This window comes from Schistocerca serialis, chromosome 5 (genome assembly GCF_023864345.2).
Source record: "Schistocerca serialis cubense isolate TAMUIC-IGC-003099 chromosome 5, iqSchSeri2.2, whole genome shotgun sequence".
NCBI classification, from domain to species: domain Eukaryota; kingdom Metazoa; phylum Arthropoda; class Insecta; order Orthoptera; family Acrididae; genus Schistocerca; species Schistocerca serialis.
The window spans coordinates 754,769,549-754,775,969 of NC_064642.1; the positions used below are offsets into that span (position 1 = coordinate 754,769,549).

Below are 6,421 nucleotides of genomic sequence, written 5' to 3' on the forward strand. Positions count from 1 at the left end.
TCTGTTCTTTTTATACTTAACGTCGATTTGAAGTCATGTTACATGTAGCGATATGTTTCTCTTTCCGCACCGGATGCACATACTACAAGCTGATAGGTTACATTATACGTTTCGCTTCAATTAAGCTACCCTGTTGCTCCTGCACATGCTGCGTCTCTGACTGAATGATCATTGGAGCCGCAGAGGGTACATGAAGTGGGGTGTTGGAGTGGAGATGGAAAGACAGTGGTTAGGGTGGGGGCATTGTGTATGTATGTATGTGTGTGTGTGTGTGTGTGTGTGTGTGTGTGTGTGTGTGTGTGTGTGTGATTTAGTGAGAATGTTGTCCTTATGCTATTGCTTTTTTATAATTTATCATATTTTCATTTTTATTTGTGGCCTTCTGTATTAAATATTAATCCCGCACAGTGATCATACCCTTTCTTTTGTTGTTATGCCATAAGCTTGACATCTCTGTTTTTGTCCCAGTGCGGTGATGGTGGTGATTCTCTTATGTTAGATGTTCCTCATATCTATAGTAGGTGCATTCATTCTTCACTACTTTTGTACGATTTTCGTCCCTTCTCTTACAATTTATTGCAGTCATTCCCATATATTTAGACTTGGAGCTATTACATGTTAATTCTTATATTCCTGAACTGTTTTATTATTCTGTCCTGTCACAAGTTTAAACTTCTTTTGTATTAGCTATTTGTCCTAAAGGACCTATCAATTTTGTGTATTCAAAGATGTCTCTAATCTCCTGTGAGAGTTGCTTGTGGTAAGATATAGTGTGCCACTTTGTATTTCTGTTGAAGAACGAGTTTTCTGATACGAGGTATTACTGTTTTGTGTTGATATATCTGGATTGTTTTTAATTTTACTGTCTCCTGTTCGTACACTGACGGAAAAAATTGGAACACCAAAAAATAACTGATGTAGAATAACGAAATTTTGGGAATAAATTTGTCTATGCAACTCATTTAAGCTACTAACATAGCAAGCTCACAGGTTAATGTACACGCGAGATAAGCCATTGCAAATGTGAAATGCTGGTACGTTAATAACCGGTAAAACTGTCAGAATGTTGAAAGCAAGCATGCAAACTTGCATGCTTGAAATCAAGTATGCCAACGTGCATGCATCGTGTTGCTGCAGGAGCCGGATGTCAGTTTGTGGGATGGAGTTCCACGTCTGTTGCGCTTGGTTCATAAATACAGAGACGGTTAATGCTGTTTGTGGATTAAGCTGGAGTTGTCACCCGATGATGTTCCACATGTGCTCTCCGCTGACCGAGCAGGCGGAGGTAACATGTCGCTAGTCTGAAGAACATGTCGGGCTACAACAACGGATATAGGCGCGCACTAGCCTGTTGGACAATACCCTCTGGTCTGCTATTCACGAATGACAGCACGACAGGTTGAATCATCTGATTGATGTACAGTTTCACAGTCTGAGTACGGGCGATAACCATGTCATTCGAAATCGCACCCCAGATCATAACTCCAGGTGTAGGTCCAGTGTGCCTAGCACGCACACGGATTGGCTGCAGATCCTCAGCTGGCCTCCTCCATCCAACACACGGCCATCGCTGACACGGAGGCAGAACCAGCTTTCATCAGGAAATACAACAGACCTCCACCCCCTCTCCAATGAGCTCACGCTCGAGACAACGGAACTGACAAATGGCGGTAGTTTTTCAGTGATTCACTCCTGCAACTACCATCTATATGCCGACGACATCCAACTGTACATAAGTGCAAGCCCCAAGAACATTGCTGACGCAGTAGCGAGTATGAACGCAGATCTTTGCTCTGTTTCTCGATGGGCACAGAACCTAGGTCTGAAACTAAACCCCAAGAAATCCCAGGTCATACTTATATCTCATCCAAAGTTAATCAGCCGGTACTTTCGCGAAACAGACCCTCAAATACTCCTCAATGGTACCCAACTACCATACCAAAAACAGTAAAAGACCTTGGAATAATCTTGAATGAACACCTAAACTGGGAAGAACAAACAGTCACAGCTTGCCGGAAATCGCTCTCCTCCCTACATGCAATTCAAAAATTTAGAAAAATATTTCCAACCCATGTTAAACAAAAATTAGTCCAAACACTAGTCTTGCCTAATCTTTACTACTGTGATGTAGTTCAACACGGCACAAATAGTGAAAATTCGAGATGCCTCGAGATAGTGATGAATGCTTGCGTTAGATACGTATGCAATATACGGTTGTATGATCATATCAGTCCTTCATACTCCCAGCTAGGTTGGATACGCCCACATAAGGCACGCGATCTCCACACGATGTGCATACTTCATCGATTTCTTAGCCACTGGTGCCCCCAATACTTATCTTCTCACATTAAACACCTATCATCATTCTACAACCGCAATACCAGATCTGATACGTCTAGCATCTTGGCTGTACCTTTACATAACACAAAATCTTTCTCCGTGTCATTCTCCATCTCAGCCATACGACTATGGAACGCGCTCCCCTGTGATCTGCGTCTTATCCAGAACCACTCAACATTCAAGAGGGAACTCAAGACTTACATATTAGGGACGGTATAGCCACCATTGTTGTGCCCCTCTCATCTCTTTCTTTCTCCTCTTCATCATAGCTTCGAATTTTACCATTCTATTTCTCTTCCTCTAACCTATCTACCTCTTCTATATCTATTTCACCCCATTATATCGTCTTATGTCTCTGCTTGATGAGAATAACTCACAAGCTGCAAGAATATAACGGGAAAATTCCCAACTAGCAAAAGGATTGACATTCATAAAAGAAAAAAATGTTTACTTTCATGTTGTTGTTGTTGTGGTCTTCAGTCCTGAGACTGGTTTGATGCAGCTCTCCATGCTACTCTATCCTGTGCAAGCTTCTTCATCTCCCAGTACCTACTGCAACCTACATCCTTCTGAATCTGCTTAGTGTATTCATCTCTTGGTCTCCCTCTACGATTTTTACCCTCCACGCTGCCCTCCAATGCTAAATTTGTGATCCCTTGACGTCTCGAAACATGTCCTACCAACCGATCCCTTCTTCTAGTCAAGTTGTGCCACAAGCTTCTCTTCTCCCCAATCCTATTCAATACCTCCTCATTAGTTATGTGATCTACCCACCTTATCTTCAGCATTCTTCTGTAGCACCACATTTCGAAAGCTTCTATTCTCTTCTTGTCCATACTAGTTATCGTCCATGTTTCACTTCCATACATGGCTACACTCCATACGAATACTTTCAGAAACGTCTTCCTGACACATCTACACTCGATGTTAACAAATTTCTCTTCTTCAGAAACGCTTTCCTCGCCATTGCCAGTCTACATTTTATATCCACTCTACTTCGACCATCATCACTTATTTTGATCCCCAAATAGCAAAACTCCTTTACTACTTTAAGTGTCTCATTTCCTAATCTAATTCCCTCAGCATCACCCGATTTAATTTGACTACATTCCATTATCCTAGTTTTGCTTTTGTTCATGTTCATCTTATATCCTCCTTTCAAGACGCTGTCCATTCCGTTCAACTGCTCTTCCAAGTCCTTTGCTGTCTCTGACAGAATTACAATGTCATCGGCGAACCTCAAAGTTTTTACTTCTTCTCCATGAATTTTAATACCTACTCCGAATTTTTCTTTTGTTTCCTTTACTGCTTGCTCAAAATACAGATTGAATAACATCGGGGAAAGGCTACAACCCTGTCTCACTCCTTTCCCAAACACTGCTTCCCTTTCATGCCCCTCGACTCTTATAACGGCCATCTGGTTTCTGTACAAATTGTAAATAGCCTTTCGCTCCCTGTATTTTACCCCTGCCACCTTTAGAATGTGAAAGAGAGTGTTCCAGTCAACATTATCAAAAGCTTTCTCTAAGTCTACAAATGCTAGAAACGTAGGTTTGCCTTTTCTTAATCTTTCTTCTAAGATAAGTCGTAAGGTTAGTATTGCCTCACGTATTCCAACATTTCTACGGAATCCAAACTGATCTTCCCCGAGGTCCGCTTCTACCAGATTTTCCATTCGTCTGTAAAGAATTCGCGTTAGTATTTTGCAGCTGTGACTTATTAAACTGATAGTTCGGTAATTTTCACATCTGTCAACACCTGCTTTCTTTCGGATTTGAATTATTATATTCTTCTTGAAGTCTGAGGGTATTTCACCTGTCTCATACATCTTGCTCACCAGATGGTAGAGTTTCGTCAGGACTGGCTCTCCCAAGGCCGTCAGTAGTTCTAATGGAATGTTGTCTACTCCCGGGACCTTGTTTCGACTCAGGTCTTTCAGTGCTCTGTCAAACTCTTCACGCAGTATCGTATCCCCCATTTCATCTTCATCTACATCCTCTTCCATTTCCATAATATTGTTCTCAAGTACATCGCCCTTGTATAGACTCTCTATATACTCCTTCCACCTTTCTGCTTTCCCTTCTTTGCTTAGAACTGGGTTTCCATCTGAGCTCTTGATATTCATACAAGTCATTCTCTTATCACGAAAGGTCTCTTTAATTTTCCTGTAGGCAGTATCTGTCTTACCCCTAGTGAGATAAGCCTCTACATCCTTACATTTGTCCCCTAGCCATCCCTCCTTAGCCATTTTGCACTTCCTGTCGGTCTCATTTTTGAGACGTTTGTTTTCCTTTTTGCCTGCTTCATTTACTCCATTTTCATATTTTCTCCTTTCATCAATTAAATTCAATATTTCTTCAGTTACCCAAGGATTTCTACTAGCCCTCGTCTTTTTACCTACTTGATCCTCTGCTGCTTTCGCTGCTTCATCCCTCAAAGCTACCCATTCTTCTTCTACTGTATTTCTTTCCCCCATTCCTGTCAATTGTTCCCTTATGCTCTCCCTGAAACTCTCTACAACCTCTCGTTCTTTCAGTTTATCCAGGTCCCATCTCCTTAAATTCCCACTTTCATATACATAGTCATTACTCTTATTATTATTATTATTATTAATCTTGATTGTTATAATTATTTTTTGATTGTTATAATTATCATTGTACTACTTTTATAATCTCTATTTTTTTTTCTTTAACATTAATACTGTATAACATGTTATATGTCCTTAATGTTCTGTAGAAACTGAAATTTGTTGAATCTGAGTATGCCTGGTAAGGTGTAAGAGCGGGCCTGAAGGCCCAAATCTTGCCAGGTAAAATAAATGCATAAATAAATAAATAAATAAATAATGCACGCCGCAGGGCGACTGAGTCGGCGCTACTCTTGAAATATCCGATTTGTAACAGTTCATTGTGTCACTGTGCCGCCAACTGCTGCTCAAATTTCTGCTGCAGATGCAGTTCGAAGGGCCAAAGCCATAAGTCGAACACGGTAGTCTTCCCTCACGGTAGTGCAGTGTGGCTGTCCGGAGCCCGATCTTGTTGCGACTGTACATTCCCGTGACCTCCGCTGCCAACCAGTGGCTACATTTCTGCCAAATCTGTTTGCAGTGTCACAGAAGGAACATGCAACTCCTCGGAGTTCTATTGCCAACTGCCTTGCCGCAATGGAAACACCGGTTCCCGTCAGATCACCGAAGTTAAGCGCTGTCGGGCTGGGCTAGCACTTGGATGGGTGACCATCCGGTCTGCCGAAAGCTGTTGGCAAACAGGGTGCACTCAGTCCTTGTGAGGAAAACTGAGGAGCTACTTGATTGAGAAGTAGCGGCTCCGGTCTCGGAAACTGACATACGGCCGGGAGAGCGGTGTGCTGACCACAAGCCCCTCCGTATCCGCATCCAGTGACGCCTGTGGGCTGAGGATGACATGGCGGCCAGTCGGTACCTTTGGACCATCACGGCTGTTCGGGAGGAGTTAGTTTAGTATCGGAGTTCTATTACACGCACTCGTTCAAACTCAGTGAGACGTTCTTGATTGACATCAACTCACCAAGGCGAATCTCGAAGGTAACTGACGCTTACGACTGTTACAGCGCGCATTCAAAGTAGACCTCATATGCATCCTAGTAGTGGCGCTACTGTCGCCACTCTTATACGACTGGTTCAAAATTTGAATAGACGTCGTCTTTCAGATATAGAAACGCGCCCGCCAACTTTCGTTTATGTCGCAAAATTCCTTCTTGGTGTTGCGATTTTTTTTTCCGTCAGTGTATTTTGATTTTAATAGTGTTGTGAAGCTCAGGTAGCGTCTTGCTGCCGTACCCATTGTTTTGTGCTGTGTTGATAAAGGTAGTAAATTGCTAACGTGTTTTGACGTTCCTACAGCCACACCATGAATAATGTTGCCCCATTTGAAGGTGCATCAAAACAGACAGTTCAACGTTTCTACAAAGGCTTGTTTGTGTACTCCCGGCACCTGTTAGAAGCGTGCATCTCCCATCCATGTACACAGCGGAAGAACGGCGGTCGTAAATAGATTCTAAGAGACATGGATTGCAAACGAGAGTCACATTTTATCAATTATAA

At 42.3% G+C, this 6,421-nt stretch overlaps 1 pseudogene; it reads left to right on the forward strand.

The window, feature by feature from the left end:
- The first annotated feature begins 5,485 nt into the window (after positions 1 to 5,485).
- Positions 5,486 to 5,603, forward strand: LOC126482995 (5S ribosomal RNA; annotated as a pseudogene).
- The last annotated feature ends 818 nt before the right edge of the window (positions 5,604 to 6,421 follow it).